Below are 26,112 nucleotides of genomic sequence, written 5' to 3' on the forward strand. Positions count from 1 at the left end.
GAGATACTCCCTGTTAAAGATTGTGCAAACTTATCTCCCTAACAAACTGACAATTTAAAGCATCATTAGGTTTTATTGGGTGAAGAGGTTTTCTGTAAGTGCATTGGTATGAATTGACTATAGCTTCAGCAAGAAATCTTCTGAGTGTCAACCGCAACCACATTTCCTGAGAACAAAAGAAGGTTCCTTGTTTACTGCTTCCATTTGTTTTGCATTTGCTTTGCCTTTGGTCTAGCACTCAAACCTAGGGTCTTACGAACACTAAGGTTTTCCATATGGTTATATCTTCAGACCATGTTGGCTTCTTAAAGCTGTATTGCTTGTGCGTGCTTGACTACAAAAGATTTAAGTATCCGTGCACAGCTGATGCAGACAATGAGAGTTTTAAGTCCAGTTTCAGGAGAAACATAAAAACCCCATTGCTTACTGCAATCTTACCTTTGCCCCCATTATAAAAGTTTAACCCTCATCTTGGGGCAATAGCAGCTACAGGTGCTAAACCTTACAATGATTCTGAATTGTTCCCCAGCACCCTGCTTTGGCTTCATAGCTCCTGTCTACACAAACAATGCAGATACTACTAAAAGAAAATAATTGATAATAATAATAATTATTATTATTATTATTATTATTATTATTATTATTATTATTATTATTATTTTAGCCAATCATTCATAAGATGCTGGGGATTTTTCTCTTTTTTGGATGTTAACATTACTATTTGCTCTAAGAATGGTCTAGATCCTGCTGTGGTCCTGCTCCTCCCAGAAAAGGCAACACTTTTCAATGATCTTTCCTCAATTGAGGAACTTTCTGTATTCACATTAATTGGTGATTCCCAAGGCAAGACCTGAACTAGCATTACTGAATAATAACTATCCTGGTTGTTTGGCTTTTATTGTTTATTTTGTTTTTGTTTGCTAACCTTGACTCAAACTAGAATTATCGGGGAAGAGGAACTCCAATTGAGAAAATACTTCCCTCCAGACTGCTTGTAAGCAAGTCTATAAAAATTTTTCTTCTTCAGTTTTTGCAATGAGGACCAGCCAGCCCACTGTGGGCAGTACCAGTGCTGAGGAAGTGGTCCTGGGTGGTATAGGAATGCAGTGTGGGCATGTCATGGAGAGCAAGCCATTTAACAGTGTTCCTCCATGGCTTCTGCTTGAGTCCCTGCCCTCACATCCCTCAATGATGGACTGTGATCTGAGAGTTGTAAGATGAAATAACCCCTTCTTTTCTCAAACTCCTTTTGGTCATGAATTTATCACAGCAATAGAAAAGTATCCAGTACAAAAAAGTTGTATTTCGTGCAAAATATAGGGATGCCTCAGAAAAGAGTTTTTGTCCAGTAACTTTGACCAAAAGCTCTAATTTCAGGTTGATTGAGTCTATTATTTATTTGGTTCTTTTTTGTTTTCTCTTTAAATTGTGTGTTAGGTTTCCTATAGAATTTTGTTATAAACTACATATATTCATAATTTGTTTTTCTATGAAGTACTCATTCTTGAATCATTGTTAGATTCTTACAAAACGTAGCTACTATCTTCCACCTTGGAGATTGCTCTAGAGGTAACATATAACCAAATCCTCTCATAAAGGTATGAGAAATATTAATCTCGTCTTATCAGAAGACATAACAGAAATTTATAGTTGATGCTGTATTCACCTCAAACACTGTAGCCTGTCTTATAATTATTCCCTCCTATTTTTCATAATCAAGATAATTCTAAATGCAATCCATAATAGTTATTGTACAATGGGTCAATTACTTGATATGTGGGGGAGAGTAATCAAAATTAAAACATAAACCATAGTTACTACAATACAATGTTGCCAATGGTGCCAAGAGTATTTTCCCTATGACTTTCAAACTTCCCCCTTTCAGTTATGAATTTTGTTGTGACCCCAGTGTCTGGTCCTGTTCATCTTAGAATAATTCCTAGAGCACTTTCAGAGTAATAGTCTAGGACATTCTTCATACAAATCCCAAATGTTCAAATCATTAAGTAAAAAATTCTGAGTCAGACATGAGTTCTAAAGTGGCAAGCCTTTCATCTCAGACATAACTACCTGAGAGAACTACTAATTCCAATTTTGTGTGAACAATCGGAACAGTGGTGCCAGTATTAAGAATTGTACACACACACACACACACACACACACACACACACACACACACACATGGCAAGTGGGCCATTCCACCACACAAAAGAAGTGGTATGGTTGAGTGAGCTCAGACTCCCTGGAATCTCAGAGACTTGAGATTGGCAGGAGTCAAGCTGCTCCCTCCCATTTCTGCACCTGCTCTGGAACACATAACCATGACACTCTCCACTGAGAGGACCATAGGCAGTCAGTCCTGTAATGAAATATCTAGAGTCCTTCCCCCAAGTAAGTAGAGAATCACTAACATCTCAAACTGAGCCAATAGGAAACACCTTCCCTTAAATCCCACCCTACTCCTCAATGTTTATATAGTCCCTGTCTACATGGAATCAAACACACAAGTTATCTCACCAAGGATCATCTAAGAGTGGCCACTTTTCTACTGAGATGTAATACTTGGGGAAGAGTTCTTTCTCCTGAAGCATTCATCACTGGATGTTGGACCTGACTGGCTATCCAGCACCTCTGGCACTGGCGTAGCCATGGTAGATGATGAGAGACCCAGGATCTGCCCTGCTCAGACAACCCAAACATCCTTGCTTCTCTTGTAAGAGCTATAACACTCTCAGCATTTCTGGCTGGAGCAGAACCTTGTAGAACTTATTCCTCTTGACTCTACTTCATCCTCCAGTTGGACAGCAGATAACACACACATACACACACACACACACACACACACACAGAGAGAGAGAGAGAGAGAGAGAGAGAGAGAGAGTAAAAAGAACGTTACCACAAATTTAAAATAGAAGTTGACATAAAGGAGGTCTATCAGTTTCAAGTCACTGGATGAATCAGAGAACAAACTAATTGCTCTAGATTTTTAACGATTATCTCTGGTGACATCCATGTCATTGCTAATACTTTCTGATCTATATGGATCAATGAAACAGGAAAGACAGAAAGACTATGTATTTTATACTTGGAAGAAAGCTGTCTGAATCACAAACATGTTCCTCTTACTAACTATTTGGGATTTGTTCTCATGACCTAACTTGAGGGTTTCTGGTTCATTGCTAAGTTTCCTGGCTACAAATCATCTTAGAGGGATCAATATTCCTTGATTTTGCTTTCATGATGATGACCAGTTGCAATCTACCTAGGATCTCAGATGCTTCAGTGTATATGTTCTCTCATCATTTGATAGAGATAATAATACAATAGTTAAAAGGCTAAGACAGCAGGACACAAGGACCATGACAACAACTGGGCAATCTCTGATGAGTGAGCTCTGGATCTATAGCCCCCTAGGAATTGGCAAAGCACTTACAAATGACAGAATGACCAAAAAGTCATTTATGGAAATAAAAGAATCCATAAGTGGAAAAGATCTCAGTGATATGTACAATAGAATCCAGACCATACACTCTTCAGCAAACTTTATTTGATTTTCTTTACTTCCCCACTTCCAACTCTAGACAGACAAAGCCATACAGGCTCCCATTCCCATAAGATTCTTCACTTTAAGTTAACCTACTACTAATGTTTCATCATGCCAACAATACCTAATCACAGCTGACTAAAGCTAGAGTCTTTGCTGTTTTTTTTTTCCTTCAGTTTTCTCAGTTTCTTTTTTCCTGTCTTCAAAGCTCTGAAAAAAAGAAATGTTCCTAGTGATAGCTGTAACAAGCACTAAATAAATGTGTTAATTTGGGTAATATTAATTCCTTTTCACACATTTACTTCCTGTCTACAAGCAACTGAACATGTTAAGTGCTACCAAGTCTTTTGGTAATGTAGAAAATGCAAGACTTAGTAATTACTAGGTCTGCCATTCATTACAGATCGAATCATGGAAAGTTAATTAATACCTCTAATTCTCTGTTCTCTTCTGAGAAATGATGGTAATACAATTACCTACATCAATGTAGTATAATCACTAAGTGTGATAATATATGGACATATTTGTTCTATTGTCTGGTGCATAAGTGGCCAATAAGTATCACTGCTGCTGATGGTGGTGCTGCTGCTGGTGCTGCTGCTGCTGGTGGTGGAGGTGCTGATGGTGGTGATGGTGCTGGTGGTGGTGGTGCTGATGGTGGTGATGGTGCTGGTGGTGGTGGTGCTGATGGTGGTGATGGTGCTGGTGGTGGTGGTGCTGATGGTGTTGCTGATGGTGGTGCTGCTGCTGCTGGTGGTGGTGGTGCTGATGGTGGTGGTGGTGATGGTGGTGATGGTGCTGCTGCTATTGGTGGTGGTGGTGGTGCTGCTGCTCGTGATAATGATGTTTTCTTATGTTTTCTATGTCTTAAATCTTGGATGAAAATTGTATCTTGCTATTTTCTTCATCATATACCCACAGGCAACATTCCATCATGGGCATTTTAAATAAATTTTGTAAAATCTAGTCATAATACCATATTTCTCCTTAAAAATCCCTCAATATCCTGACCCTAGAGGCATTGCAGGCATGGCTGCTGTGTTACAGGTGCATCAATAGGTGGTAGAAAGAAGAGAGGCTCTGACCTGTGAACATCTGAATGAAAAAAGTAAGCCTGAGACAACCACCAGCTTGGCACCAGGAAACCCATACAGGGAGCTAGCCTGAGATGACTATCAGTCTAACATTATAATGCACAGGACCAAGCATTCCTGAGACCACTCTGAGTGTTGGCACCACTATAGGGAGCAAGTAAGTGGTAGAGAAGTAAGAAGAAAAAAGATGAACAAAAGGATGTAGGCACAATGAGGAGAGGTAAAACTGAAGATTTGAGGGTAATAAGTACCTGATGATGCCACCCTGGGCCGTCATGGAGTCCTGGTCTGTGCTGCGACTAGGAGCTATGTTTGGATGTCCCCTTCTGGGTTACCCCTAGTGGGGATGTTAATGTCTGAGGACTATGCAGAGCTGGCCCTACCCCTAGCCAGCAGCAGTATTCAAGAAAGAGGCACAGCAGATTGCAGGAGTTGTGGGTGAACCACCCCCAAGGATATGAGCTTGGGAGAGCTGTCCCTACCACTCATCTCCTGCATGGTGACATGCCTGACTAGCTCAGATAATTCTTAGGCCCAGATCCAGAGCTATGAATTGGCTCACCCCAATATCTATCCCATGGATAAACTGTCAGAACAAGTGAAGGAGCCAGTCCTACTGATACAAAACTATAGGATCTCCATGACACAAGGCTACAACAGGTTATTCAAGAAGACCTTGGGTGAAGTACCAATATTGGTGAACTAGCAGAAAACATAGACCTCAGAACAGATCAATGAGTTGTTACAATGATCATTTGCAAGCAAAGAAATGTTGTCAAGAGTCACACTGTGACCAACTATACCTTCCGCAATGAAACAATTTTCCCCTACTGTTATATGGTAAGACTATTGATGAGGACACTACCATCTTGGTTACCAGATACAGAGAAATTAAGCTAGAATTGAGCTTGAAACCTTCTACCTCATAGGTCGCTTCAATATCACCAAAAGATGCTATAAAGGCATGAACAGTCTTAGTCATCTGTGAGCCCTATGAGCTATAACACCAATCTGCCAGGCAACGTGCTACCTAAAGGTGCAATAGTGGCACAACTGGTAAATTGACCCAAACCTTATGTTCTAGGTACATAGTAGAAGATGTTGTCTAAAGGATATAAGAGACAAAAGACAGGGAGAAAGTCTACAAAATTCTGGCTTCTGGGTATTGAAATTATAAACTCACACAACTGTGGGTTGCCTATACCATCCCTGTACATGTTTGGTCCTCTTGACAATCAGTCATGAATAAAAGAGGGACTCATAGGGCCCTATTATTCTCTGATTAACAAGTGGCCTCTAATAGATTCTAGGAGGAGGAAAGTCATTGCCTTCAGTTATATACCCACTGGTGAGCGTACCAGGCTCCACTTGATAGTTCTAACCCCATAGTCACACAGATGTTGCTGAGTAAGCACAGTGGTTTACAAAACAATAGAAAACACCTTGAGTGTAGAAGGGATTGGGGAGGGTATTCCTAGGGTGAGAGATAAGATAGATAAGAGAGTGAGGATTAAGAGTAATCAAAATGCATTATATATATAAGATTGCCAAAAGAAAATTTAATTTAATAATATGCAACATCCTTATCTTTTGTGATTTTTACTACATTTTTGTTAATTTAATTCCAAACATATGAGCTATTCAGTATTTACAACTTAGTTTTTGTACAATAAGGAGAATTACAGTAAAATGCTATCATGAGAAATACCCATGAGGTTCACCTACTTAATGTTACAAATATCTTTTAAATATTTTAGAAATATTTTCCACTTTCCTCAGAAATTATTATGAGGTCTTCCCTATCTGGTTTTTTTGTCAAGCTCAGTGTATATACTGAGAATTATTGATGGGCAGTTACCAGTAAACTCAGAAGGTTTTCTGAGGGCTGCATATTTACGAAAACTCCTTCCCTCTCATCCATCATTCTCTGAGCACATCCTGACCACTGTCACCATCATCAGTTTTGAGCAATTGATTTTTAGGAGCAAACATTTGTGGAGAGTGGGTAAAGGGAGGTTGTTTGAACATTCCTGATTTTATGGGTCAATAGCTCACCTCGATGAAGTCTTAATTTCATGGAGGTAAGTAAACTATACTTTTAAGAGGATAAATGGAAAGTATTTTATATTCATTATATATAATTAAATAATTAGATGCTTTTTTCTTTTATTTTGTCTTGACACACTTTATTTTCCAAACTATAATACGTACACAGCAAATCAAAATTTTTGAAGCCTTATAAACAAAATAAAAATTGGCACTCAAAGGTAAGTTATTACTCAAAAATCTTAAACTTCAACATCTTTAATATAACTCTTCATAGGGAATAACAACAGCTAAATAAAATTTAAAAATTTTATAATGTAGGTATTTTCACATAGAATATAGAAGAATAAACAGAAAAGAATGTGTAAGAAGTGTGTAACATCCTATTAGTTTAACATTTTTGCTAGAAATATTTTAGTCAATTGTAATATTAACAGATATGTCCCACTTTCATCTGCCGAACAATAAAAATTGCTTCCAGATGATGCATTTGCGCTTAACAAATTATAGGAAATATAACTTGAAGTCATTCATAGGCGTATGTCTGAAAAACAATGAAATCTAAATTAAATTTTCTGTATATTGGCCTAGGGGTTGATTATGTTCTTTAAGGGAAAAACATCAACTGTTCTGTTAAATACTTTTCCAGGAAGAGATAACTGAACATGTAATTGCAGAACAAATATATATATATTCTTACTTACTGCCACTAAAGTAGTTTTTATATCCTTAGTAGCAATGGAAAATATCAAATGTCAAATCTTTCAATTTAGAAATTCCATTTTTCTCGGCTGATTCAGACAGTCTCAATAAGTTCTATATAAGGAATATGGTCTATCGTACATTAAAATATATTAAAGTTGTACCCACAGCTTTCTACAAAACATTTCTGTTTTCAACTATTAGAGGTTCTTATACATATATGCATATACATTTATTTATATTATATCCTTAAACATGAATTATTCTCAAACAAAAACACCAAAGATCTCTTTTTAACACATAGTCATAGATAATCAGTGGAAGAAGTATTTAGTAATTATGTGAAAAGCATTAATAACAAAAAGTGTTGAAACAATACATTTACTCCTCAGCTTTCCTCTCCTGCTGTCAATTTATATAATTTATATATAATTTAAATTGTTTCAAAAATACAATAAATGTTAAACTCACATATCTGAGTGGCACTCAAGAGTTTACTCATATACTACCAATAATATGGTCATATCTATAGGCTGGATATATGATCCCTTTCCTTATCTTCACATGTGTTAGGCATATTTTTACTACAGCACTTTTATCAGAATTAATCTTGGCATTGTAATGACTTAAGTAACTAAATCTTTCTCCAGTGTTAAGATATTTTATAATCTAAATTGCAACTCTATTCAAACCCAAACAAATCTCATCTAGTTGCTTAGAACTTTACTACTGTGGCTATCAGATAATGACATATTGCCCAACACTGGTTTCTCTTGTTTTTAATCTGGGTCATTATTGGCAGATGTGGAGGAAAATTTGACTCATCTACAGTTAACCTTCCAAATGTCACTACTTGACTCCCTCCTGATTTAATATTCTTTACTTTGGTGGACTCTGTCTCCTGAGAAGTGCTCTCATCCCTGCAGCTGATCATGTCTTAGAATGAGTAATTTCATATAACCTGTAACTAGAATAGACTTTTGGGATGTCCTCCTGGTTTTGTGTGCAACTACTCAGAAACTGATTAGAACTGAATCAAAAGAGAATGATTTTTCAGAACAAACTAGAGTGCCATCCAAGCATATTAACATCAGTTTCAATGTAATTATTACAGTCCCTTCCCCTATCTTGCCCCCTCTTTTACACACACACACACACACACACACATACAAAACAGATTAACTCATCTTTCTACAATTTCCAAAACAGAGTCCATTTTGTAACTGTTAAAACCATTTTATAAAAGTGAAGTTAATTCTAACTAAAAATTCAATGTGCTACAATAAATATTCAATAAATAAAACATAAATATTTAATGTTGAATATTAAATGATGGAGAGTATGGTTTCAACTTCATTAAACTTTATTGATCAGAAAGTTAAAAAGTATACAATTTCTTAGATCATCTCATATGACAAACCATTTCAGATATATTTATAACTTAAGTAACATTTTAGAAAAACTATAGAAATATCAAAAGAAACTTTTTAACATAACATCTTTAGCATTTTAGGATAAAAAAAAATCTTCCCTAAGCATTCATCAAAAATTAATTAGGAAAGCAACATAGGCCTTCCAAATTAGAAAAAATTCTATAGCAGTGCCTTCTAATATAATTTTCAAACATAATTAAATTTCCAATAGCTGTACAGTATAATATAGTAACTACTAGCAACATGTAGCTATTAGGCACTTAAAATTTAGTTATTAAGATTGTAAAACATATTTTAAATTTTATTTAATTTAAATGAGATTCAAATAACACTTCAATTTCATAACCCTTTATAGTTAATAGCTGTTTATTTTGATAGACATATCTAGAGAATAAAATAAAATAATATGCAAAATGTAAAAATATGAATCATGAAAATAAGAACATATTTGAATTAGTCTTATTAATTGAAACATATCTTTTAACATGAATTATTCTCAAACAATAAAAACAAAGATCTCTTTTAGAAAATATAGTCATAGATAACTACTAGAAGACGTACTTAGTAATTACATGAAAAACATTAGTAATAAAAAAAAGTTGAAGCATTGTATTGACTGAAGTAAATTCTCCTCAGCTTTTTCAATGTCTTTCCATTTCTTAATAAATTACTTTGTCAGTGAAACTAAAATCTGAATAAAATGAATAGTGCATAGCATGAACCACAGAACACACTGTAGAAGCCATACCTCTACAAAGATAGGAGACATATCGGTTGGTGTGTTCTTGCCATCTTGCCTTCAACTTGCCTGGCTACCCTCTATATTGTTTATGAGCTCACTTCCCTTTCCTCCACATTAGCTGATTACAATCTCTCCACTCCCTCCAATTTCCAACTTTACTGTCATCCAACTTGATGTTAGATGGAGCTGATAAGCTCCTACATCACCAAGAAACTAAAGACCACCTGAAGACTCTCAAAATCTCCACCTAGTACAGCTTACACATTAGCTGCCTGTCCACCCATTCCTTAGGTTTCTCTCACTTCTGCTACAAGGGCAGTGTCCCCACTATGAGCCACCTCCATTCACTCTATTCACTTGCTGGATTTGGCACTGTACTTGCTATCTTGTCTTTGTCTTGTGTTTCCTTTTTTCTCCTCTGTGCTTTAATCAGTTAAAGATATCTACTTGGAGACTGGGAAGATGGCTAAGCTATTAAAAGTACTTGCTGCTCTTTTGGAGGACTTACTTTTGGCTCCAGGCATCACTACTACAGCTTACAATATCCTATGACTCCAAACACAGTGGATTGAGTGCTGTCCTCTATCCTCCACAGGCACTAGGCATGTATGTGGTACACACACATAGATATAGGCACTCATACATGCACATGCACACACACATGCAAATATCATGCACACATACATACACACATATGCACACACATATGTATGCAAACAAAACACACAAAATAAATAAGCCTTTAAACATAGACTATCTTATAAAGAAAATATAGTAAATTTGCGAGTCAGTTTCATAAACTGCCACTTGCTCTGCTACTTGCTGTTTGTGTGGTCATATTTAAACCCATTCATGTCTCCCTCTCTGTATGTTTAAAAGTAGAATAGCAAACAGCAAAGACAGATTTCCTCCCTCATAGAGTTAGGTTCAAACAATTAAAACTTTTCCACAAGGCATTTTGCATAATACACACCATATGATAATCTCCTAGAAATATTACCAATCATTTTTATCTCCACAGCTAATTTGAAATTCTCCTCGGCCTCATGCTGCTTCCAACCTTTCCCATTTCTTCTGTTCCTTTCAGAACAAAATATGTTTCTGAGCTAATTTTAGACCTGCAGGAAAATTCAGACGTTAGTGAACTCTCCCTACAATCCTTTGCAATGTCCCCTAAAGTTAACACACTGTAAAACCAGAAAATAATTGCTGGGAAACTATGGAATGAAAGGCATTTCAGATTTCACCAGCTTGTACTCATCTTGTTTCCTCTTCTGAGGTCCAGTCCAGGTTCCTGCATTGCAATGAGTCACCATTGCTCTGTAGCTCCCTGTGCTCCATAACGGCTCCATTAACTGTATACATAATCTTAGCGCTTTTCAAAAACCTTCACTAGTTACTTTGTTGAATGACCTTCAGTTGGGTTTGTTGCATTTTTTTTTTCCTGACTGAAATTTGAAAACTTCTTGGGTTTTATCAGGAATCACTCAGAGATGATATTGTGCCCTTCCAAGGGCATCATGTCAAGAGATTCATGATATCAATATGTCAGACAAGACTTTCAGTAAGAATTATCTCCCCTTGCCGGCTGCACTTCATCTCCTCGCCTTTGCTTTTTAATTCACTGTTCTCTGGCTTCATTGTCCATCAGTCCATTAAAACTTCTCTTGTTAAGGACACCATTAACCCTCTAGTTATTCAATGTAAAAGGAACATCTTACCCTTTTATTCTTGGACCATGTGTAGCCAGAGGGCTGCTAAGAACTCTCCGACTTTTCATGCCTTCTCTCAGCTGCTGATGCAATGCCACACTTTCCTGACTGGTAACTTTTCTTACTGCTTTCCTTTGTGCCCTTGACCTGGCCTCATTTTTCATCACTCCCTCTATGTATGATACTGATTCCATCTACCAGTATACTCTCTGTGGTGAACAGAAACATCTACATTGCTGGCTTACTTGCCATTTGCATGCACATGTATTTTATATCAATACTGGTAGTATATTTTTCTTACTTTTAAGCTCATGAACACATCTGTATTCAAAATATCATAATGGGGCCATCTTACAGGGATCATAAACTGAGTGTGCTCCCCAAATAACACTGCAAATACCCCCAAGATGGCTTGATTTAGACATATACTAAGTCACTACCTCTGCTCTTTGGAGTATACTCTTATCAACCAAATCAAATATTCTGTTGGATTTTGTAGTGGATACATCATATAATTGACATGAATTGAACAAATGACCAAAGGAAAAAATCCTTATTACTATTTTTAATCAAGTGCTTTGAAAAGTAGAAAAATATTTACTTTGTAGCCCTCGTTGGCCTGTAACTAGCTATGTAGACACACTCTCTTTAAGAACTTAGAAAATTTACATAAACTTATTTTTTGTGTGTATGTGTGAGTGTGTGTATGTGTGTGTGTGTGATATAAGTACATATATCTGGATGTATTAATACAACTTTTAGGGGGTTCGTTCTCTCCTTCTACCTATATGTGGGTTCTAGAGATTGAATTCACATCATCAGGCCTAGGTGGCAAGTTCTTTACTTGCTGAGCTTTCTCATCAACCATTTATTTATTTGTTTGTTTGTTTGTTTTAATGTAACCATACTGCTATAACTGATTTCACAGTCCTGTAGTTTTCCTATAAGGAAAGTTTAGGATACAATACATTATTGCTACATTTGATCTATCATTCAATCTGATATATTTTGAACATAAATTCAGTAATACAACTGGCTGTTAAATTGATGTACACTAAGCAAGTATTTGCTGTGTAATAATTGAAAAGTCCTAGAGATAAAATAATGAGGTAACTGGTAGTTGGCTTTCTTATTTTCTCTCCTTGTCACCTGGTATTGTCACTCCGTTTGAATTCCTATCCATCACTTACTGCAATGCCATCCAACAACAAATATGGAGACCACATTTTAGTTTTTAGCAACCATATAAGTTAAATTAGATCAAACAAGTAAATTTAATTTTAGAAATATATTTTAGCTTCATAAATATAAAATATTATCATTTCTCAATGTAATTAGTATAAATTGAGCAAGATCATATATGTTGCTTTCCATTGTAAGTCTTTGACACCAATTCATGGTGTACACTGATCACATGTCATATGAAAGTCACATTCCAAGGCTCTGAAATCTTCTATAGCCAGTGGCTACTGTCCTGTATAGTACATATTAGAAATGAGGCTTTCCAGACAGAGGATCCTGACAACGGTATCATGAGTGGAACTTACACCACAACCTTCACCTCATTTGCAGCGAAAAAAAAATTCTTGTATTTGCAGTCTCTATAATAGGGGCTATACTGTTAACCCAGTGAACACAAGAATGGTGTAGGAATAAGCTGGCATGCTGAGTTTGCATCCGCACCTATCTACATTTTTGGCAAGAGCCTCTTCTTTCCCTTCATCTCAAACAGTGTGTGGAGGAACTAAATAAATAAGCTGGTGATCTAGTACATGCCACTGGAAACTTCCATTTTTGTGTGCCAATCCATTAACTGTAGTATTCAGGTACAGTTAATCAACTAGTTACAAGGCAATCTTCTTTTATGTCTTTATGTTCATGTCATAGTTCTACGTATTGTCCTGTTATGTGGTTAAGGGATCAAAAGCTCATTGTCCCTGAAGACCTTCCTGCAAGTCTCCTGAGAGTTTCAGGCTAACTGTGTCACCTATGAAGGAATCAATTCACAGGAATTCCTCAAAGGTGTCTACTATGTCATGTTTTACCATTCCATCCTCAAAAGACTTGAGCTAAACATGAGTTGTCATAACAACATACAGTTTACTGAAAATACATCAAGACTTTCCAAGACAGCCAGTACCAATGGATGATGGGTCTCTACACAGAACACATTTTTGCATCTTGTTACCTCTCTATCTGTCTGCCTGTCTGCCTCTCTGTCTGTCTGTCTGTGGTGTGTGTGTGCGTGTGTGCGTGTGTGTGTGTGTATGTGTGTGTGTGTGTGTGTGTGTGTGTGTGTGTGTGTGTGTGTGTGTGTGTGAGAGAGAGAGAGAGAGAGAGAGAGAGAGAGAGGAGGCACAAAGGTATGTGTCTTAAATCTATTTGCACAAAACACTTTTCTTTATTTGGAGTGCATGCTTCTATTCAATTCATTCAAAATAGGACACCTAAAATATTTTCATTTGTTTTTATACAAAACAAAAGAAACGTTATTCATATTAAAACATTTTCACTGTTTCTGTCACTACAGTTTAAATTGGGTAGCCATTGCTCCTTCCTCATTTAATCAACTCTGGTTTCCAAAAGGCAGACAGCTTAAGGGTATTACCAGTGAGGGGATGATGCTATATGTGTCTCATGACTGCCTTAACACTGTGTCACAGGTTAGCAATAATCAGTTTCACATGTCTGCCACAAACGCACATGAGGACAAAAGGAGTCATAATCAATGATGAATGAAATAAAATCAAACACACTCTGTTCCACAAGCTTGTTGATCTATACTCTAGGGAAATTATAATTATCTAATAATGTCATTTCCTTCTCTATCTATCCCTTCTTCTTGTCAAGGTTCAGGAAGGTGCCTTGGGGATAGAGAAAAGAATATGTCATATAAAAACTGTGGTATATGTTATGTCCCATATAAAGTGGCATCTGGGACTTGGGTTGCGACTTAACCCCTCATAGCCTCCACTCTGTACTTATTAAGTCATAGTTATTTCTTGTGTCCCAAACACAGGTAAGTCATTATGAAATATCGTTGGAGACATCATCAGAAATATTTTATTATCCAAACATTCCAAAAATATAAGCTGCTTTTTTATCTCCTTTACCCTTGTGATTAGCAACTAAGAAATATTTTTGAAATCTTTCAGCTCTCATAAATTCTCAAGGGAGCCAACTGAGCGTCTTTCTTCTTAATCTGAACATTAGTAATATTAAAAGATAGCCAAGTTGGACTGATGCATGTTAGCCATGAGAAGTTCCTGACCCCAGACCTCTGGCCCAGGCTGTCTTCCTCAGGGAAATGCCATGGAAAGCACAGATCCTGGAGATGACATGCAAGACAACCCTGCGAACTCATTAGCCTTTCACTCTTTATGATGTGATTCTCCAAATGAGAGCTTGGTAGAAGTACAGAAATAAATGAGATACATTTTGGTTTATTACTATTATTATATCTGATATGTGAAGAAATCACTTTAAATTTTTAGCTTAAATTGAAAATTTATAAGGAAATTTAAATGCTGTTGAAATTTATTTATTTATTTATTTATTTATTTATTTATTTATTTATTTATTTATTTATTTATGAGACCAGAGTCTAACCTTGCATCCCAGGCTGGCCTGTTCTCCTTATGTAGACCAAGATATATACCAACGTACACCTGCCTTTCAAGTGCTGAAAATCATGTATCCTGCTGTGATAATGACATACATCAGAAACAATGAATGCTACATTATATCAATTTCACAAAGTTAAGAATGTATAATAAGTATCTTAGACTTATCAACCTGTAGTGAAGGAAGTTTAATTCATTAAACTTAGACAAATCAATTTATAGTCAATCTCTGGTCAATTAAATCAGAAACAAATATTTTTACAATCAGTCACTATCCAATTGAGTTAGACTAGCAACTTATGCTTTTCTTTACTCATATTTAAATAATCTATTTACCTAGTGTTTTCATTTTTAACCTACATTTACATAACCAAGCATAACTTTACAACTGAGAAGATAGTCATATGAAGCTTCTATTATATGAATTCAGTGAATGATTACTGACTTCTAATTTTCTGCATCATGATTAGTCATCCCATCAAAATTTAGAAGAGGCATTATTTCTTTACTTTTGTTTCATATAAACATTTTCCATTAGCTTATTCTCAAGCACTTTGCAATGATATCCTAGATAATAATAACCAAGAATTAAAATCTATAGCACATGCCAAAAAGATGCATCACCCCATAAATCATATTTACTGCCATTTCTTAATGTGCTGTTTGAATTTCAGAAAATTCAATGACAGTTTATGAATATTGCAGGATCTCAAAAATAGCATGATTTTATGTGGAAGACTAAGGGATATTGTCAATTTTAATGTGTACTGGGAGGTCACATGATATTCTTAAATTTAATGCTGAGGCAAATTCAGTTAACTCTGCTGAAATTTAAGGAGTCTTACTTACACAACCAGTTTTGGGCTAGTCAAGGGCAGATTAGGGATCAGGACACTTAGGCATTTAAATAACCAAACTATGCTTTTCTGCACTAAAAGAAGCTGCTAGGAGGGATGTATCAAGGAATCAGAAAGAAGGATATAGAAACATAATAGTAGATAACAGCTACTACAGTAGAAAATCTGAGGTTAGATGTTAGAACTAATAAACTATCAATAATCACCCTTTCTATTCTTTGGTCTTTTTTACCAAATTGAAGGATAATACTACCTGAAGGTCCATATACAGTAAATTTCTCCTAGGACTAGATGTTTCAGTTTCTTTATATTGTTGTAAGAAGATATTATAGAAAAAATAGTTTAAATCATGGTCATTGGTTTCTTAGTGTTCAGGAAGCTGAGAGTCCAGAGCTAGTGTATATTATTGACATGGTCTGGTCAAGACCATCTTCTGATTCACAGAGAGCTGCCTTCTTGCTATATCAGTGAACTAAAAGAGAAGTTAAAGTGTACCCTTCCCTTCATATAAAAGAACTAATCAGATCATAGATCCTCCATTCTCATGGCCTCCCCAATTGTTCCCTAAAGGACCCACCTCTTAACACAACCACGTTGGAGATTATGGCAATACATATCACCAGTGTTGCTACACTTTTGATTCAGGTCACCCCATCTAGGAAGTAGACAAAAATGCTTTCACAAACAGCCCAGGAAATCCTGACTTAAGTGCTGAGATTGTGGAAGACCCTGTCCTAAACCAGGGTTAACTTTGGGAAGATGGCATGGGTCATGGGTTCTGGCAGGATATTGGACTATGAAAAATGTATTGATCTATAGATGACAATACTATTGAGAATCAGAATATACCAATATAAATACATTTCAGACAAATAGTGCTTGCTTATTGTGATGTATCTACACTCACTATCTAATCTTTACTCCTAACACTTCAATGATATTCAGGAAAAAATGGTAATAAGAAAAGAAAAACTACTGGCACATATTCTCTCTAATATAAACAGGATTTGTTTCAGACATGGTCTCACTATGTATCCTTGCCTAACATGGAATTCACTATATAAAACCAGGCTGGCCACAAACTCATAGATACCTACCTGTCTTTGCCTCCAAATACTGGGATTAATGTTATATGTACCAGTACACACAGGTACTAAATAAAAATTCTTAAGATTGACTTATAAGGGCAGTAGATGAAAACTGACTGACCCTTGAGCATACATGCAGCTACAACCCATATGCAAGCTCTGGTCAAGGAGAGTTCACGCTTCATAAGGCACCTCCCTTACATCATGACACCAAGGAACAATTTAAGCAGGAAACACAGAATCTATAAGGATGGTTTAGTTATGTAAAATACTTCCACTGTATTTGTTAGTATGCCTGCAGTGTGCTAAACATGAAAAATAGTTATAATCATAATTGATTCAAACAAAAGTGGGTTTCAGAATTTAAAAGTCATAACAACCAAAGATTCAATTACCCTGAAGATAGTGTAGTGTGGTCAGGTTGGAAACCCAGAATGGGTAGACTTTAATAATATTAACTGTAGAAGTTTAATTTTTTCATTATTAAAATCACAAGCTTTAATAGCTCCAGAGTAGTTTTCAACACATGTGATGATGATTTTTAAATCATTACTATTCACGAATATCACAAGAAGCACCAAAAGAGGAGACTTAGACCTCTGAGGAGTTTATAATTACATTTACTACATTATTTTATTATTTTTATGTTCAACAGTTTAAGCTGTCACTTACAAATACAAGCTATCATTGATGGCTTCAAAAGAAAGTGAATTGACACCATCAGAAAGCTATTTAACATTAAATCATGTGTATATTGTAATGATACAAGCAAGTAAAAAATGAAGTTAATCACTACAGGACAATCTTCTTTAAAGGTAAAGGACATCCTGAACGCCAGTTGAACATTATTATTGCATCTGGAGAAACATTCCATTCACACAGTGCCAAATAGAAACTTACCACTGCTACACTAATAAGCTAGATAAGCATCAAACCCACTTCATAATTAATTACTTTCCAATGACATTAAATATTTTTATCTTTCAGAGTCATTTAGTTTCTTGGACAATATAATGTTTTCTAAAGATGAAAGTTTATTGACAGATTTTGGTCTCAGGTGGTTTTTAAGTACAGGTCTCAGAATGCCATTTGGCACAAAAGTACTTTCAGGAAAACAAACATGGAGAAGGAATCGACATCTAAGTGTCAGAACTGCCTCTGTATAACTTTGGGCATTAATTCAAATGGCAGAGGTGTACATTGTTTCAAAGCAAACTGCAAAGTAAATGTTTCTTAGCTTTGAAGCACATATACATGCTCGCTCACCTCTGAAAGGGGTAGGTTATAGCTATATCACAGATGGAGTGTTGGTTCAACATCTCAAATAGGTTGCTAATATGGTTGAATGAGAGCACAGGCAAGGGACAAAATTGACAAGGACACACCTGGCAACTTTAACAAGTTCCTTTGCAGATCAGCTCATTTCATTTTCATCAGAAGTTTTATGCAGCCACTTGCTAGCATAATAAAAACTTACATCAAAAGAAATCGAAGCCTAATTGTCTATCACTGAATTCATAGACAATGAAATACAGCTTGCCTGGAAGCCCCTTCCAATTTTTCTGGTCAAAATTCTGTCTTCTGAAAAAGAGAACAACCAGCAATAGTATCTAATGGATCAAACAATCATATACCCATTACATATGAATAAATAATGTATTAAATATTGAACTAACAAAAATAAGAAGAGGAATTACAAGAAATTCAATTAATCGCAATTCCAAAGAGTGACATAAGCAATACCTGATCTAAGCTGGGCCATGTCATTCCTGTCCCTCTTGTGCTATACTAGATTAGTAATAAATAAAAATGGAATGTAATTTCACTATGCCTTACAGTGGGGAGAGGGAACTTGTAGAGTCCACCTCCAGTAGAAAGACAGGACATCAAATGGAGGGATGGGGTTGCCATCTCACAGTCAAAAACTCTGACCCAGAGCTGCAGGGTCAGAAATGGAGAAGAGCCTGAGGATAAGGAGGTCCAGTGCTAGGCCCAAATTGAGATCCATCTCAGGGGGAGGCCCTAAGGCCTGAAACTATTACTGAGGCTATGGAGTGCTCACAGAAGGGGCCTATCTTAACTGCCCTCAAAAAGACCCAACAAGCAACTGAAAGAGTCATATGCAGATATTTACACCCATCCAATGGACAGAAGCTGGTGACCCCTGTGGTTGAATTAGGGAAAAGCTGCAAGAAGCTGAGGAGGGAGGTGACCCTGTAGGAAGGCCAGCAGTCTCAACTAACCTGGACCTCCAAGATCTCTCAGACACAGAGCATCCAACCAGGCAGCATACACCAGCTGATATGAGGCCCCCGATACATATACAGCAGAGGACTGCCAGATCTGGACCCAGTCAGAGAAGAGGTACCTAACCCTTGAGAAACATGAGGCCCCAGGGAATAGGGGGTCTGGTGGGATGAGGGTGGAGGTTGGGACAGTCATAATGGGAAGTGCACAAGCTTCAGACTACAGCTCTTCTAAATGTGATCCCCATCTAACTCATAATCTCAGTCAAGTGTCCTATTCTCTTTTTAAGGATGTTATGTTTTTGCTTTGAAACATCTACTGATATTAGTTATTATAAATTTGTGATTATTTCATTCTCTTTACTTGAACACAAGGTTATTATGGGGTCATATATGAAAATTTGCAATTAGTAAAAACTTAATCAAATGGTTTTGGGTTGAGAAAATCCAAGATTTAATAAATAGAAACCAAGCTAAGTATGATAGCATACTTTATAATTCCGACACATAAAAGACCATGATAGAAAAATAGCCAGGTTTATGATAGCCTGGGATACATACTAAGATTTTTATCATAAAATAAACTAAAGTAAAAAGAACCAAATAAATGTGTACTTCACTATTATGATATCAATTTATTTTTTAACAGTATATAGACATAACTAAAAAGGTGTCACAGTTATTGCTAATAAGGTTTGGTTTGGTTGAATATTTGGGAACTATTATAGACTTTGAATAAAAAATAATGATTATTAGTAAATTACAGCTGAAGTGTATGCTGCATCAAGTGTCCTAAATGTTTGATTTAGGCTATTTCCCTTAATACAGTCTACACTAGGACGGCACATAAAATAAATCAATTGGTATTATTTAAATTTTTATTTGTGGAGACTATTTCACCATTTTATACAAAAAACAGGGTATACCACTTTATAATTCAGCTATATCTTGGCATTAACATTGCTTCAATAAACAAAAATATCATAAGTGTAATTTATAGATTAAGCCACAAATGATCAGTCATGTGTGGACTTATTGTATGAGTATTTCTCTGAGAATATAAATCATTTATACTGCTCTGTGCACAAACCTCTTTTTAGTCCTTTTTCTACTGTCCCAGTGAAAGGATCTATGTCCAGAGCATGTGTCATCGGTGTGACCCAACAAGGGCCAGATGGAATGCAACTGTGGCCTCATCTTTTTCTCACCTTAACCTGCTGGCCTAACAGGTACAGACAGCCAAAGATTTGTGATGCTAAAAGGAGTTACTCTGCCTGGATATTTTAGAGATTTGACTCCTGTCAAGTATTGCAACAAAGTCAAGTGATTTCAATTTACCAGGCAAGGACAAGGAATGGTTTCAGGAAAAACCAAGGTGATGAACTATTGAACATTCAGTTCATTAGCTGTCATCCATCCTGACATCTTCATCTTTCAAACAGGGCTGAAGAAAATCAAAGGCTTGTAGTGCTTGCCTTAAAAATCCCGAGGAGGAATCTATATCCTCTTAAAGTTAACAGGACCGTGAAGGATGTTTCAAATGGATTATGAAAGATAACCACTGTTGCAAGAGCGAGCATTTCGATAGGTGTCCGGTTGTAAATACTACTTATGCCTTAAACACACTAATTTTAAAAATCCCATCACAAGATAATGTACTATGTGAACTACTTCAGTATTTAACTTAGTCTAATTTTATAAATTCCACATTTTAATGTGCAGTTATACCAGGATGACAAATGACCTTTTAGAAAATTAATCTTTAGGGAGAAGAGAAAAGGCATTTTCCTAAGAAAATACGTGCTGCAAAAGTCCAGTGATAGCCAAGTGCTGGCAATATCAGCTTGCTTCTTTTGTTTCTCTGCTCTGCTTGGTCAGCACTGAGGGTCTGAAATTCCAGGCTTTCTGCACTTATATACAGTCTCCTGGAATTACAGTGTAATGCAAGCAACTAAAAACACTAGAGAAATATCTCTTAGCCTCCCCTGGCTACTACTCATAATGAAGAGGAAAGAAACTATTCCACTTAAGTTCTTGAAGAAGCCCAGAACTAAAGTGAGGTGGGTATGATGTGCCACCTCCTTTCCTTAAGTGACCTGTGAACTAACTTCTGTCTTTCACAGAATAATTTATTATTTTTAAAGGGTGGTATAAGCTGTCTTTGAATTCTTTCTCTACTGAAACATAAAATGAACGGTTCTCTAGGTCAGTAGACAATTAACACATAAGAGCAAATGGAATCAAAATTCCACAACTTACCCTCCTCTTAAACACACCTCTTGACACATCTAAATCAGACCGTGAGGAAAAGAACGTTACCTTAGCACAAGTATTTGTAAGAACTTCCACCTAAGAACCTGCAACTTTATCTTGGACTCTCAAAACCCCGCACCTGATTTATTAAAGAACATCTATTAGACTATACAATTGCATGATTAGCCAATCAAAGAAAGCCAAAGGGACAGGTGGTTGAAGGGGGCATTGAAGGTACCAGTAAGTTATATTGTCTAAATTTACTTCTGAGGCCTTTGGCCTGGCATTCTCCACAGTGTCAGAAAAATTATTTTTGTCATCAAGTTATTGCCAGCGTCGTCAGCATTTTCTCCAAACCCTGCTTGGGTATTGCAGAAGAAATTTCTTTGTAGAAATTCACGGCCCACTTGTAAGAACACCCACCAGATCAATCGGAGGCAGGCAATTCGCCTCGTACATTATTCACAAACACCAGCGTGAGGTAGACAGTGCCATTCACAAACGTCAGTGCACTCACAGTCCACAACCCATGGGAAAACAAAGAAGAGTAAACATGGGCGGCGTTCTTCTTTCACTTAGCATGGTTTGCGTCATGCTGGCGATGCAGCACCTTGGAGCTTGAGACAAACAGAATCTCAAGCCCAATCTCCAGAGCACTGAATGAGCACCTGAAACTGGCCGTCTAACGCTGGTGTCTGTATCCCAAAGATTCAGGTAGTACAATATCCTCATGGTAGAATTGAACGCATCATGCACAATTGTTTTGGGATGCCATTTTATCTTCTTTAGCTGGCAAAATCAGAACGCTAAGAAGTATAAAATTTGAACAAGGGGTTACCTGGGGATCTTATTGGAAGTACCTAGCCAAACCCAGCAGGAAAATAGAAGAGTGACATTAGGAAAAAGACATCGGGGAAAACCCCCCACAATGTTTCCACTTCCGTGTGGCCAGGACCAAAATACTATATTTAGTACTCAAAACACCCTGGTCAGTCTGTAAGAAAAGGTTAACTTGCAGCTAATTAACTCAGACTTAAGTCTTAAGCTGGATCATGTTCTTATGCCATGTTTCTCCACCAACAATCAGGTCAGTACTGAGTTTTCTAAGACAACTTCTACTATATCTAGTCTAAGACGTAGAAATTGCTGGTCTCAGACCTCAGGATAAGGGACTGAGGTGCATATTTTACATTCCAAAGCAAACCTGGCCTCCAGGTTCTCCCAGCATCCCTCATTCTCTATCTGGCATACCCTGTCCCCAACCTTGAACTTTCCATCCCAGGAGCTGGGCTGCCCTTCCCCCAGAGGCTCCTCCTTATATAATCCAAACATTTTGTGTTTCTCTCTCTCTCTCTTTCTCTCTCTTTCTCTCTCTCTCTCTGCCCACATGCCCTTTTTCTCTTTCTCTTCCCCCTTCTCCATCTTTCTCTCTCCCAGTGGCGTGAGGGGTCTCTCCTGACCTCCCTCAATCTTTGGGAACAATGAACTAAGCTTAAAACAGCTTCCTAATAAACCTGCCATTAATATAGTCTGATCTGGCATGAAGTGGCTAATTTCACCAGTGGCAAAGAAATGACCTATAAGAAATGTGTTTGTGTCAAAGCTTTTATGTTTAGATTTAGTGTCTTCCCAATCTTAATTAGGATCTGCATTAATAAGAATCAGGTCTGATATACACTTAATATATTTTTATACATTTAAATCAGTATCTGGTCTTTAAAAGTTTTCTTTAATCTCAATTCATTTAAACTGTTTGATAGAGTATTAAATTATAAAATGTCCCAAGGTAATGCATTTTGTTCCCAAAAAATAGTGATAAATGTTATACTGTATACAATTCAAATTATCACAATTAATCTTATTATTTTATCATATTTTTATTAAAGTATACTTTACTTTTCCTCCGACAGTCATAGATACTACTTACACATTTTTTAGACATGGTTTTCCTGTGTATTCCAAGTTGGTGTCATGCTGCCTCGATCTCAAAGGTGCTAAGATGACAGCCTGGGATAACAGACATGCTCATCATTTTTAATAATTGTCACCTTCCCATGTGGGAACATGTACTGCTGTTTTAAAGACACCTCTCTTACTTGTTATCTTGTTTTTATAATCATGGGACTCAAGTATATATTTCTGTTGCATTAATACTTATCTCTGTGAGCTTTCTTTTTATTTAAAAATAATTTTTTGACTTTTTTATTACATATTTTCTTTATTTACATTTCAAATGTATCCCCTTTCCTGGTTTTCCCTCCAAAAACCCCCATCCCCTCTCCCCTTACCCCTGCTCACCTGACCACCCACTCCCACTTCCTGGTCCTGGTCAGTCATAGTGGGATTTACTATGCTTACACTAAGGGAAAAAACATGACCTTTGTTCTTTTTCTATTTTGAATGAAAGGATAAGAACTGTTCACATGGGAAAGGAAGATGGCCATGTTCCATCAGATTTTCATTTTATTACTAGAAAGCATATGCTAATTTTATGATCAGAGTTTTTCTTTCTGTAACCAATATTTGTTACTTTACTCTGAAACCTATCTGAGAAAGACCTGAAAATCCAGTCAAAAATATACACTTCATTTTATATAAGCAGCAGTGTATATGAAGATCAAAAGATATGGTAGTGTCTATACTCGAAGCCCTGCATTTTCTATGCATTGTGACAACTTTAAGATCTCATGAAATGAGACTTAACATGTATTACACAGTTCACTTTTAGGCCCTGAAAGCTACTAAGTAATATTCCAGTCATGCCTTGGCACATGACAAATTATCTCCAAATTCCATGGCTTAGAATCATCACCACTTGACAGTTTGTTACAATTGTATGCAGCAAACATTCAGGGGAGGTCTAAATGAGCAACAGTTTAACATCATTTGAAGGTCTTTCTCAGGAATGGATATCTGGACTGCTCCAGATAGTCCATACTAGCTTTGCTCATATTTCTAGAGCCTTGTTGAAAGTCAAAGTTGAATGGGTGGATCTGGAGAGGTGAGTGCAAAATCTCATGTGGTTACAGTTCACTGAGCCTTACTTGGCAGCTCAGAGTTCCCAGAGAATATGCTCCAAGACACCTAGACAGAAAGGCATGGCTTGTGTTCCCACCAGAAGACTCAGGTGTCATTTCTCTGTATGTACTGACTAAATAGAATATGGATTTTAGGATGTAAAATGGACAAGTTAAACCAAAGGCGTCTGATATGTCTATGTTGAAGTGAAATTGAGCCTAGTCTCTGAAGAGAACATGGGCTCTAGATGGGAAATGGACACTAGTGACCCACTGGGCATCACAGCTGCTGAGAAGGAGCTCAGCAGCCTTGTGCAGTTGGGCACCAGGAGAAAGGAAGATGTTATTAAATCAAGAAGATGTTGAAGAGGTTAAATACTGAAAATCCAGAATGGTCTTATCTAATCATTAAGTTTAGTCCTGCAAGCAGGTGATTTTTCCATCACAGATTGCTAGTGGGGTGGAGAAGCAAAGCATCTCTCTTACAACATTGTTTTCTGAGGGAAAGATTTAGTAACTAATATTTACTTAACACCAACAGAGGGAGCAAAAGAGTGGGGGGAGGGAGGGAGGGAGGGAGGGAGGGAGAGAGAGAGAGAGAGAGAGAGAGAGAGAGAGAGAGAGAGAGAGAGAGAGAGATGCAGGAGGGAAACAGAGACAAAGACAGAGACAGGCAGACAGATAGACAGACACTACATGCATGTAGCATAAAAATGTCCATATTCTATTTCTGGGAAACATTCAAATGTACTGTTATATAAGTGGAATCAAAGTTGTTAATCAGCTAAATTTAGGGCAGTTACCAGAGAACATTTACATAAAGCTAACATGCAAGTTCAGAAGTGGGGGGTGAGGAGAAGATGAGGCAGACCTGGAGAGGTGGCAGGGTGATAAATATGAGTAGCCTCTAAATACTAGAAAAGGAAAGGGGGGGAACAAAGCAGCAGCCTCTCCTCTCCCCCTCTCCCCCTCTCCCCCTCCCCCTTTCCCCCCTCCCCCTCTCCCCCCTCTCCCCTCCCCTCCCCTCCCCCCAGATGATCTCTTAGCGCCTGGAAGAAGGAATGTAGCTACAGACTTTGGTCCGGGAGACCTGTTTCAAATGTCTTTGCTTTCAGAACTGTAAGATAATAGGTGTTGTTTCCAGACATCGTGGTGGTGCTGATTTGTTACAGCAACAATGGGAAATTAACACAAGTCAGGAAAATGTTATGGGGGAGTCAAAGAAGAAACACAGAAACATTTAAAACATTGGCAGACAGTCATTGAGAATGATGTTAGGAAATGATACTGAGACCTACAAATGTATTATCACAGAAAATGGCTGTGCTAAAAGAAGAAACTACAACATGTAAGCAGGTGCACAATGAGCACGCTCCATCTACAGGTTGAAACACCAGATATGTTTTATTTAGTGTCAGTTTTGACAAATCTAGACTTCATTGACCAGCTAGGCACCTGATACATAGTAGACCCTCAAGGAAGAATAAATCCATTCTCAGATCTAAAGAGGTCTGTAAATATCGCAAGGCTCACGATCACATATGGCTTGTTAGATTAAGCACATTAGCAGAGGGAAGACGAGAGGAGGGAGCTAAAATTACTTGGAGTAAAAAAAGAAGTCAAACTGAGATCCAAGTGCAAATGCTAATATATTTCTAGTGAGACATTTTTAACCATTGACAAAGCTTGTGAGTTCCAGTTGGATCTTCATAACATCTTGCAAAGATGCATGGCTGAGATACAGCTGAACACCCA

At 37.0% G+C, this 26,112-nt stretch overlaps 1 protein-coding gene and 1 pseudogene across 8 annotated transcripts in view; one reads left to right on the top strand and one right to left on the bottom strand.

Moving 5' to 3' along the window:
• Nucleotides 1-26,112, bottom strand: part of Grm8 (glutamate receptor, metabotropic 8) — an 860,026-nt gene that overhangs the window by 388,417 nt on the left and 445,497 nt on the right. The gene's annotated exons all lie outside the window — the stretch shown is intronic.
• On the top strand, nucleotides 4,550-4,666 carry Gm26310 (annotated as a pseudogene).

This window comes from Mus musculus, chromosome 6 (genome assembly GCF_000001635.26).
Source record: "Mus musculus strain C57BL/6J chromosome 6, GRCm38.p6 C57BL/6J".
Lineage (NCBI taxonomy): Eukaryota > Metazoa > Chordata > Mammalia > Rodentia > Muridae > Mus > Mus musculus.